Here is a 12,247-nt window from a genome sequence, read left to right on the forward strand (position 1 = left end):
CCTGTCCACAGAGAGAAATCCTGTTCTTCAGCGGCTGGGAAAATCCTTCTACTCTGACATTTCAGCTAAAAATATCTCATTTTCATCACATGACCAAGAGGCACTTCTGGCTCTTCTTTCACCCTCATTCAGCCCGGACGGCTGGTTGGAGGACAATGAAGTGGGGAAGAACAGAGCCTGCGCTGAACGGTCCAGCCAGCTCCCAGCGCCTGAGAAGGGATGTCGCTGACGCCCCAGTGCCTTGCTTGCATGGGCTGGCCCTGGCAATCCGTGGTGGGTGTGGGCAGGGGTGTACAGGCAAACCTGTTTGTTTCCAGGCCCAGAGCAGCAGATGCAGAGCGAGAGCCGTGTTTGCACAACCAGTTTCCATGGCAACAGGAACATCAACAGGCAAGAGATTCCTTAAGCTGGTAGAGAAACCCTCTGTCCCCACCCTGTACTTCCCGGTGAAAGAAAGTTCCCACACTGAGCAGTGAGCAGATTCCTGAAGGCGAAATTTTTAGTAAAGAAGCTAAGAAAAAAATCTGGGGCCAAAATACACAAGTAGTTTGGACAAACATACAACGTATTCCCAGATGGGCTTAAATTTTTTTTTTCCTGAAACGTACTTATGGGCAAATTTGACCAAGGTGGACGCATTGTTTACTTGGTGGCAACAAGGTCAAAGTTCATAATTCCTGCCGCAAGCATGCGGCTTAGCACAGTAAGCGCACAGACAACACAGGGGTATTATGATCCGCACTGCTCATTCCAAAGCCGACTCAGGGTTGGCTTTCGCCGGAAGATGGTGACCAACAACCCGGTGACATTTGTAGGACACAGAACTCATCTCCCAATTAAAAAGACCTCCCCTGGGGACCCTGCCATTAGGGCCTAAAATTCCCATTTTGTTCACTTCTTCAGATGAGTCACCAGTGGCCTCAGTCCCCAGATCACTGTTCTTGGGAAGTTAACATATAGTATAAACAATTAGTGTCCATCCCACTGTAACCTGGAGCAGCTTCTCAGAAAGCTCCTTTCAACCAGCGAGCCCCTGAAGGACTAAGACATGGGACAGGTACATGCTATTGGGAAAAGGCTTAGCAGAGGGTGCAGATACGGCTCAGAAGGGAGGCTGAGGTGGGTACGCTGGTGGGAGCCTTGGGACATAAATACAGACACTGGGTGCCTGGGAGAGGTCAGGAAGAGGGGGACCTCCCAGAAGAAGGGGAGGGAAAGGCTGAAAGAGTAATGAACACCAGTTTCATATTTTGCCTAGAATTTACCTTTTTCTGGCCTAAAAATTCCCATCATAATAATGCCACAGTAACGACCGGTTCCTTTGGCCATTTTGCTCAGCAGATAGCATAACATCAAGTACAACATGTCTCAGCAAGATGCATGGAGCCCCAAACATTAGAAGGACCCTCTTCTATCAGGACCCACCATATTTTCTTTGTTCAAATGCAGGAAGAAAATGTCAGGATCAGACAGACTGCCATTCAACTCTGTCTCCAGAAAGGCACAGCGAACACCCAAAATAAGGGCCAAGCTGAACCGTGGGGTGGGGACTTGCCCTCTTCCCATGACTGCTGTCATCCAAGGGCCCCACTGTGTTTTCACCAAGTGTAAAATGAATATATAATGGTCTCCCAGTATTGTTTCCCTACATCCTAACTGGTTGTTATATTCAGTCTCTGCACACAAAGCCTGAATGATCCTTTTAAAATATAGGCTAGATCACCCTGAACCCCCTTTAATGGATTCCCATTCTACTAGGAATGAACTCCAAAGCCTGTGTGGTGGCTCACAAAGCCATACGTGCTACGGCTTTCCTGATCGCATCTCCTACCCCGCCCAGCTCCTCCTGTTCGTGCTCCAGCCTCACTGGACTCCTTGGTGTTTCTCCAACACCCCAAATACACTCCTGCCTTCTCTCTGCCTGCGATATTCCTCCTCCCACCCCCCACCAGCTGTATAGCCCATTCCTTCACTTTATTTAGGTCTCTGCTCAATTGTCACCTCATCATCACCTCACATAACACTGGATCATCCCCTCATCATCAATCACTCTCTATCCTTTTACTCTGCTTTATTTTTCTTCATGGGCCATACCATATAACAGTTTTCTCCTTATCCTATATTACTCCATAGCTCCTGACCTATTATATAGTTCTTCATATATTTGTTTCTTTTCTGACTCTCCCTCAAGCATATTTCCTTCAGGAAAGCAAGAATTTTGTGTGAAACATAGACAAGAGCCAAAGCCAGGCTTTGCCACCACACTGAAATAGAAGAGGCATAAAATGATAAAGGCTTGAACCAGGCTGGTAGCTGTGGCCAAGAGTAAGAAACACGTGGCACAAGCAATGGAAAGGAAAAAAAAGTAAGATTTGGCAACAGATTGGATAGGTTGTAAAAGGAAGAAGATCCAGAGAGACCTGAGGTTCTGAGCCCAGTGGTCTGGAACTGTGCTATCCAATATGTGGCCGCCAGCCACATGTGGCAAGGGAGCACTGGAAATGTGGCTAGTCTGGACTGATGTGTGCTATAAGTGGGAAAGATACATTGAATTTCAAAGACTTTGTAAGAAAAAAAATGCATGTAAAATGTCTCAATGATTTTTAAAATATTGATTACATAGTGAAATGATAAAAAGTTGTATATACTGAGTTAAATAGATTATATTATTAAAACTAATTTCATCTTTTTGTTTTTTAATGTGGCTACTAGAAAATTTTAAATTACATATGCAGTCTGCACTATATTTTTATTGGAGTGAGTGGTCCAGAATATAAATAGTGATACCATTTGTAGAAAGAAGGGAGCAAAGAAGAAAATGGGCTGTTTATTTTTTAATTTAAATTCAATTTTAACATACAATGTATTATCAGTTTCAGAGGTAGAGGTCAGTGATTCGTCAGTCTTATATAACACCCAGTGCTCATTACATCATGCATCCACCGTAATGTCCATCACCCAGTTGCCCCATCCCTCCAGTAACGCTCAGTTTGTTTCCTATGATTAAGAGTCTCTTATGGTTTATTTCCCTCTCTGATTTTGTCTTCTTTTATTTTTTCCTCTCTTTACCTATGATTGTCTTTTGTTTCTTAAATTCCACATATGAGTGAGATCATATAATAATTGTCTTTCTCTGATTGACTTATTTTGCTTAGCATAATACCCTCTAGTTCCATCCATGTCACTGCAAATGGTAAGATCTCATTTTTTTGATGGCTGAGTAGTATTCCATTGTATATATATATACCACATCTTCTTTATCCATTCAGCTGTTGATGGACATCTGGGCTTCTTCCATATTTTGGTTTTGGTTATTATAAACATTGCTGCTATAAACACTGGGGTGTAGGTACCCCTTCAGATCACTACATTTGTATCTTTGGGGTAAATACCCAGTAGTGCAATTGCTGGGTCACAGGGTAGCTCTATTTTCAACTTTTTGAGGAACATCCTTACTATTTTCCATAGTGGCTACACCAGCTTGCATTCCCACCAACAGTGTAAGAGGGTTCCCCTTTCTCCACATCCTCACCAACATCTGTCATTTACTGACTTATTAATTTTAGTCATTCTGACTGGTGTGAGGTGGTATCTCATTGTGGTTTTGATTTGTATTTCCCTGATGCCAAGTGATGTTAAGCACTTTTTCATGTGTCTGTTGTCTTCTTTGCAGAAATATCTCTTCATGTCTTCTGCCCATGTCTTGATTGGATTATTCGTTCTTTAGATGTTGAGTTTGATAAGTTCTTTATAGATTTTGGATACTAGCCCTTTATCTGATAAGACATTTGCAAATATCTTTTCCCATTCTGTTGTCTGTCTTTTGGCTTTGTTGACTGTTTCCTTTGCTGTGCGCAAGCTTTTTATCTTGAGAAGTCCCAACAGTTCATCTTTTTATCTTGACAAGTCCCAACAGTTCATTTTTGCCTTTGGCGATACGTCTAGCAAAAAGCTGCTGCAGCTGTGGTTGAGGAGGTTGCTGCCTGTTCTCCTCTAGGATTTTGAGGGATTCTTATCTCACATTGAGGTCTTCCATCCATTTCGAGTCTATTTTTGTGTATGGTGTAAGGAAATGGTCCAGTTTCATGCTTCTGCCTATGGCTGTCCAATTTTCCCAACGCCATTTTGTTGAAGAGACCGTCTTTTTTCCATTGGATATTCTTTTCTGCTTTGTCGAAGATTAGCTGACCATAGAGTTGAGGGTCCATTTCTGGGTTCTCTATTCCGTTCCATTGATCTGTGTGTCTGTTTTTGTGCCAGTACCGTGCTGTCCTGATGATCACAGCTCTGTAATAAAAGCTTGAAGTCTGGAATTGTGATGCCACCAGCTTTGGTTTTCTTTTTCAACATACCTTTGGCTATTCGGGGTCTTTTCTGGTTCCATACAAATTTTAGGATTATTTGTTCCAGTTCTGTGAAAAAAAGGTGGTGGTATTTTGGTAGGGATTGCATTGAATGTGTAGATTGCTCTAGGTAGCATAGACATTTTCACAACATTTGTTCTTCCAATCCATGAGCATGGGTTTTTCCATTTCTTTGTGTCTTCCTCGATTTCTTTCATGAGTGTTCTATAGTTCTCTGAGTACAGATCCTCTGCCTCTTTGGTTAGATTTATTCCAAGGTATCTTACAGTTTTGGGTGCAATTGTAAATGGGATTGACTCCTTTATTTCTCTTTCTTCTGTCTCATTCTTAGCGTATAGAAATGCAACTGATTTCTGTGCATTGATTTTTTTTTTTTCTGGCATTGATTGCCACTTTACTGAATTCCTATATGAGTTCTAGCAATTTTGGGGTGGAGCCTTTTGGGTTTTCCACGTAAAGTATCATGTCATCTGCAAAGAGTGAGAGTTTGACTTTTTTTTGCTGATTTGGATGCCTTTTATTTCTTTTTGTTGTCTGATTGCTGAGCTAGGACATCTAGTACTACGTTGAACAACAGTGGTGATAGTGGACATCCCTGCCATGGTCCTGATCTTAGGGGAAAAGCTCTCAGTTTTCCCCATGAGAATGATATTCACTGTAGGCTTTTCATAGATGGCTCTTATGATACTGAGGTATGTACCCTCTATCCCTACACTGTGAAGAGTTTTAATCAAGAAAGCATGCTGTACTTTGTCAGATGCTTCACCTGCACCTATTGAGAGGATCATATGGTTCTTGTCCTTTCTTTTATTAATGTAGTGTATCACACTGACTTGCAGATGTTGGACCACCTTTGTAGCCCAGGAATAAATTCCACTTGGTGTGGTGAATAATCCTTTTAATGTACTGTTGGATCCAATTAGCTGGTATCTTGTTGAGAATTTTTGCATCCATGTTCATCAGGGATATTGTCTGTAATTCTCCTTTTTGGTGGGGTCTTTGCCTGGTTTTGGGATCAAGCTAATGCTGGCTTCATACAAAGAGCTTGGAAGTTTTCCTTCCATTTCTATTTTTTGGAACAGTTTCAGAAGAATAGGTATTAATTCTTCTTTAAATGTTTGGTAGAATTCCCCTGGGAAGCCATCTGGCCCTGAACTCTTGCTTATTGGGATATTTTTGATCACTGCCGCAATTTCCTTGCCGGTTATGGGTCTGTTCAGGTTTTCTATTTCTTCCTGGTTCAGTTTTGGTAGTTTTTACGTGTCTAGGAATTTATCCATTTCTTCCAGATTGCCTAATTTGTTGGCATATAGTTGCTTATAATATGTTCTTATAATTGTTTGTATTTCTTTGATGTTGGTTGTGATCTTTGCTCTTTCATTCATGATTTTATTTATTTGGGTCCTTTCTCTTTTCTTTTTGATAAGTCTGACCAAGGGTTTATCAATCTTATGAATTCTTTCAAAGAACCAGCTCCTAGTTTTGTTGATCTGCTCTACTGTTCTTTTGGTTTCTATTTCATTGACTTTTGCTCTAATCTTTACTAATTTTATTCTGTGTTTATGCTTTTATTTGCTATTCTTTCTCCAGCTTCTTTAGGTGTAAGGTTAGGTTGTGTATTTGAGACTTTTCTTGTTTCTTGAGAAAGGCTTGTATCGCTATGTACTTCCCTCTTAGGACCACATTTGCTGCATCCCAAAGGTTTTGAACAGTTGTGCTTTCATTCTCATTTGTTTCCATGAACTTTTCAAATTCTTCTTTAATTTCCTAGTTGACCCATTCATTCTTTAGTAGGATGCTCCTTAGCCTCCAAGTATTTGAGTTCTTTCCAACTTTCCTCTTGTGATTGAGTTCCATTTCAAAACACTGTGTTCTGATAATATGCAGGGAATGATCACAGTCTTTTGGTACCAGTTGACACCTGATTTGTGACCCAGGATGTGATCTATTCTGGACAATGTTCCATGTGCACTAGAGAAGAATGTGTATTCTGTTGCTTTAGGATGAAATGTTCTGAATATATCTGTGCAGTCCATCTGGTTCAGGGTGTCATTCAAAGCCCTTCTTTCCTTGTTGATCTTTTGCTTAGATGATTTGTCCATTGAAGTGAGTGGGATGTTACAATCCCCTACTATTACTATATTATTATCGATGTGTTTCTTTAACTTGGTTATTAATTGGTCTATATAATTCGCTGCTCCCATGTTAGAGGCATAAATATTTACAATTGTTAGATCTTCTTGTTGGATAGACCCTTTAAGTATGATAACTTGCTCAAATATACCTTCTCCCCCCTCTTTACTCTTCTTCTGGGATCCCAATTATTCTGCTATTGTTTTGCTTTATGTTATCACTTATCTCTCAAGTTCTCCCCTCATTATCTAGTAGTTGTTGATCTCTTTTTCTCAGCTTCCTTATTCTCCATCATTTGGTCTTCTATATCACTAATTCTCTCTTCTGCCTCATCTATCCTAGCAGTTAGAGCCTCCTTTTTTTATTGCATCTCATTAATAGCCTTTTTTATTTCGACTTGATTAGATTTAAGTTCTCTTATTTCTCCAGAAAAGAATATTCTCTGGTGTCCTCTATGCTTTTTTCAAGCCCAGCTAGTATTTATACAATCATTTCTGAACTCTAGTTCTGACATCTTACTTATATCCATACTGATTAGGTCCCTGGCAGTCGGTACTGCCTCTTATTCTCTTTTTTGAGGTGAGTTTTTCTGTCTTGTCATTCTTGCAGTAAGTGGTCACTTTTCTATTTGTAGAGTTGTAGCTATTCTTTTCTTACATCTCCAGTCGAGTTCATGGGTGTTCAGAATGATTTGATAGCTGTATAGTTGAATTCCTGGGACCAAATGAAACTAAGGTTTCCTACTCCTCTGCCATCTTGGACTATCCTCAGAAAGGGTTGTTATTAGTAACACATTAGAGGCTACAGTGAGGTTTGACCACCCACTTCCCCAAAATTTTGTGATATGGGAGATAAAGCTGCCCTCTGGGAGTTGAGTGAGGACAGATAATCATATAATTGGTTCAAAGCTGAGATACACAACATAACTTTTAAAGCTACAACGGTTTTCAGTCCAGTAGAGTGGGATCAGAACCTACCAAAGTATACTTATATAGCTTAAGAAAAAAATGCATCAGTCACAAGGGGCATTGGTCAGCAATGGAACATGGGGAAAAGATCTCATCAAAGGTGAACATGCACAGTACCTATCAAAGCACTGTCCAGGGGGTAAACATCTGTCCAGGCTCTCTTAGCATGATGGCATTAAGTAGAAGACCCCAGCCACTAGGGTGACCATCTAATTTACTATCCAAACCAAGCCACTGTTGATAGCAAAAGAGTTATTATTAGTCATTGTGTTGGGACAATAAACCAAGACTGTCCCAAGCAAATCACAGCATATGGTCCCTGTACCTCAACTAATTCTTTCTAGTTTATTCTTCTCATTGCAGCCTTCTGATTATACCAAATGTGCCTAAGGCTAAGACACACATTTTTAAATGTATTGACATTACTAAAAACTTGGATGCTACTTACACTGATATGGACATTTAATACCAGGTTTCTTCCTCACCCCCAAACTTGTTACTAATTTAATAATACATCTTATGGTTAATGATATCTTATAATCAAGGATATAGAGTAATTTGGCTTTCCATGCAGGAAGACACAAAGGAGAATTCATTGATCAAGATGCCCTCCCACCAGGCATTTATTTCCCCTGGAAAATAACAAGTAAGTAACCTGGCTTTGAGCATCAGCTTCGTGTAAGCTTGGTTAGTTTGAACTGGTAACCTAAAGCTGGCTTCTGAGGCTATAAGGCCAAAATCCAGATCAAGGACTGGGGTGAATTTACTGAGGTCTTTCTGTCCCATAGAGACCTGTTTCAGATGTCCCCCAGCTTTAATCAGGGGACAACCCTCGGTGCTACTATGGGCACCATCATGACCCTTCCCTATTTGAAACTGGTAGAGGTGACAGGGATCTAAGTTGAGTTTAAAAGGCCAATAAGACGTTAAAATGGAAGTGGTGCTGCAAGTAGAACTTGAATGAGATATGTATGGTCACACATAATCAGAAGAAGAAATGATTTTCCTTGTGTCTGATATAGCTACAGTTCAGATAAACCACCAGAAGCAGGAAGTGATTATATGCAGTTAAAGATGTTTCAGGAATGTAAGAAAGGTTTCACAGGAAGCGCCAAATTGGATATATTAACGGTGGATTAGTGTCTGCAGCCTCTTAGGAAAACTGTAGTGCCCCCCCTTTATCCATAGGGATATGTGCCAAGACCCCTAGGGGATGCCTAAAACTGCGGATATTATATACTATGCTTTTTTCCATACATATATACATAACTATGATAGAGTTTAATTTATAAATTAGACATAGAGATTAACAACCATAACTAACAATAAAACAGAACAATTACAACAATACACTGTAATAAGTTATGTGAATATGGTTTCTCTCCCTCTCAAAACATCTTCTTATAACTCATCCTTCTCGTGATGATGTGAGATGACAAAATGACTACGTGATGAGATGAAGTGAGGTCAACAATGTAAGCACTGTGACGTAGTGTTAGGCTACTGCTGACTTTCTGACAATATTTCAGAAGGAGGATCATCTGCTTCTGGACCTCACCTGACCATGGGTAACTGAAACTACAGGTAAGAGGGGACCACTGTACGGAAGTTTGAGAAAAGGCACTGTGATCAGTTAATCACATCTGATATTGGCTTAGAAGGTTGTGTGTGTGTGTGGGGAGGTGGGACATGGAATTGAAGCACAATTACATTGGAAATATTACAAAAATGTTATTAACGATATGTCCTTCAACAAAATAAACAACAGTAAGATAATATGTAAAATGAGAAAAATAGGTGAAATCAACTTACTTATTTTGTCCAATTGTCTCAAAATCTTTCACAATAATTGTAAGGGAAGATGAAAAGTCCAGTGGTATACCCCTCAAGTCAAACTCCAAAATCTGTCCACAGAAAGTTTATTAAAAAAAAAAAAAAGCTGTTAAAAAGATTGGGGAGTACAACAAGACATATGTGATTCTAAACGTCGGGTTATTATCTTCACCTCTGACAATCTTCTGAATTACTCAATTCTATAGTTAGAAGTGACCAAATTCCAAACCTGAAGGCTGCTGAGGGCTGTGGGAAGGCAAGCCAGACTAAGCCTCAGAGGACCTGGGGGTGACTTCTGGCTTCCCATTTTCTAGGCTCTGTGACTATGGACAAGTGACCAAATCCATCTCATAGTCAGAGAATTTACTTAGTGCCCACCACAATGGGTTAGAAGAATAAAATAAAACGAATGCTTTTTTTCACTGGTTGTTTTTAAATTACTTGCTCTTCCTAATCATATTATCATCAAAGAGGTGAATAACCTAAAAAAACATTTTCTAAAACGCATCAGCACTTTAAGTCCCACCATGATCAATTTGTAGTCAGATGAGACCTTAGTCTTAATGAAATATAATGGCAAACATAAAAAAAAATCAATATAACACCATTGATGCCTTTGATCGATTATGTAATATATGAATCAAATAAAGCAGTGTCTACTGATGATTTGATTCTCCTTGTAATGGGTTTGGAGTAGATGGAGAATGTGTCAGACCTCATTTTAGAATGCTAACCCCAATGGGTCTGGGGTTGGCATTTCATTTGGGTTAGATTTCAGTTATAAAACTGGGAAGTTTACTTGATAAATACATTTGCAATTAAAAAAATACATGTTGGAAACAAAATGGGGCGAGATGGGTGATGCCCTACAGAGGACATGTCTGCTCACATGACCATATGCCTCTCTGCCATCGGCCACACAGATTGACCAAATATAATGAAGCATGTTAGGATTACTCAAAACCTGAAGCATTAAATGTGTATGCATACATTTTTTCCATTTGTTTTATTCTTGGAGCTCTGTACAAGATGCTAGGATCCACAGTATCCACAGGGACCAACCAGACTGGCCTCTTGGTTTCACGGAGCTGGCAGTCCAGCCGGCCGTGTTCTGGGTTCCAGCGAAATTGCAAAGAAGGAGAATTGCCTCTCAACTTTCTGCTTCTCAGAAAGGCATTAAAAAGGTATTCCATCTTCACCTCATTAAATGAAAAGGTAAAGTCTTTACTTACAGAGACATTGCAACTAGTCATGGGGAGAAATTTGCAGTTGGTGGAGGGGAAGTCTTCACAGCCTGGTGACTCAGTGACAATAACAAAGACATTTATCACTGTGCTTATCCAGGAAGGTTTCACTGGCTTTTGGAAAAAGTCATGGGCTAATGACTTTTAAAAAATTAGTCAACATAGGAAAATCTACTCAGTGGAAAGAATTAAAAAATTTCACATATCTGTAAATATATTCAACACTGAACTGTTTATAAAACAGCTATAAAATCAACAGTGGGGGAAATAAGTTTATTATATATCCCTTCTACAGAATATTGTATAGTATTAAAAATACTTCTGAATGGAATGATATGGTATGCCCAGGATATAACAGTAAGAAAAAACAGGATAAGAAGCCATATGTGCTATATGATGCTACTTTGCTAATTTCAACACATATTTTATTAACTATATTTATTCAATAAACATATATTGATATATCCCAGATGTTAAGAGTAGTTGCTTCTGGATAGCGGGTGGGTGCAAAGGTAAACTTTTTTACATCGATCGGAAGCTTTCAAAATGTCTACATTAAGGATATATTACTTTATCAAAACAGAAAAAACAATAAATGTCATTGCTCAGCCAGAGTAATGGCTCTTGATTAGTTACATGCAGACAGGTTTTTAAATATGGAGCTTTCCCTCTGGAACTCCGGAGATGATCTAATCCCACCCCCTGCCCTACATATGCGCCTCCAACATGCAACATAACTGGACCAACGTCACTCAGCAAGCTCAAGGCTGCTCCAGGTTGGAACCCAGCCTTCCCACTACCTGTCCAGGCTTCGCTTTCCACACTACTATACAGTAGACATCATTGTGGTACGACTCCTTGAAAGGGTCTAATGTCTCCATGGCCGCAAAGGGAGATGGAGGGGTGGGGGTACAATGCCAAGATTCTTCTTCCAAAGGGAAAAGTTAACCTTTGACTGAAGATAGGACAATCAGATGTAGCTTATCCATTGAAACAATGTTAAAAAAAAAATATGAAGTTACCTCATTCCAGAATGGGTTGAGTTCATTGTCAACTTTCTTTGTTTTCTTTTTCTCATCTGCAAATAAAAATAAGAGATATCAATTAATTAAAAATATTCCTAGAACATGTACCATTCATTCGTTCATTCAAAGAGTGTTCCCCTGAGGGCCAACTGTGTGCCCACATTTTCCCACTCATTTGCCTAGAGTCGGGGCTACCTGAGTCAAAGTTTTCCAAACTGAATGGCTTTTTTTTTGGCCTAAAATGTTTCTCCCATGCCCAGATCTACAAGATGTTAGGGATGAGGGGCTCAAAATCATGGAAATGCTGTGATCCCCTGTCTCTCCCTCACCAGCTCCCACAGACCAAGGTTACCAGGGCCTGTGTGTCTCCTGCGCGTTGCAGAAAGAAACCAACAAAGCTAACCTTTGACAAGCAGTTGTCGCCATTTTAGAGATGCGGCTACTGAAATTTAAAGGAGCTGAGAAATTCTTAGCTAATTCTTCTGAGCTAATACTTGGCACTGGGTCCAATATAACCTGCAATTTCCACGCTGAGGCCCATGCCACCTCTGCATGTGGTAACACCCCACAGCTTCAAGACGGGGCTGGACTCCCTCCCAGAGGCCTTGGCACAAGGTAATTAGTAGATGGACACTTTCTAGGACCTGCGGAAAATGTAGGGTCTCCCTTACTCCAGGCTC

The 12,247-nt window shown here is 40.1% G+C and overlaps 1 protein-coding gene across 3 annotated transcripts in view; it reads right to left on the minus strand.

Moving 5' to 3' along the window:
• The window catches only part of MYOF (myoferlin), a 150,535-nt gene that overhangs the window by 116,565 nt on the left and 21,723 nt on the right, over nucleotides 1–12,247 (minus strand). For all 3 annotated transcript variants that reach the window (XM_019796275.2, XM_002916109.4, XM_034662965.1), the window contains exons 2-3: nucleotides 11,565–11,620; nucleotides 9,278–9,369 (exon numbers count right to left, since the gene is read on the minus strand). The gene's annotated coding sequence lies outside the window, so the exon portion shown is untranslated. The remainder of the gene's footprint in view (nucleotides 1–9,277; nucleotides 9,370–11,564; nucleotides 11,621–12,247) is intronic.

This window comes from Ailuropoda melanoleuca, chromosome 6 (assembly GCF_002007445.2).
Source record: "Ailuropoda melanoleuca isolate Jingjing chromosome 6, ASM200744v2, whole genome shotgun sequence".
Lineage (NCBI taxonomy): Eukaryota > Metazoa > Chordata > Mammalia > Carnivora > Ursidae > Ailuropoda > Ailuropoda melanoleuca.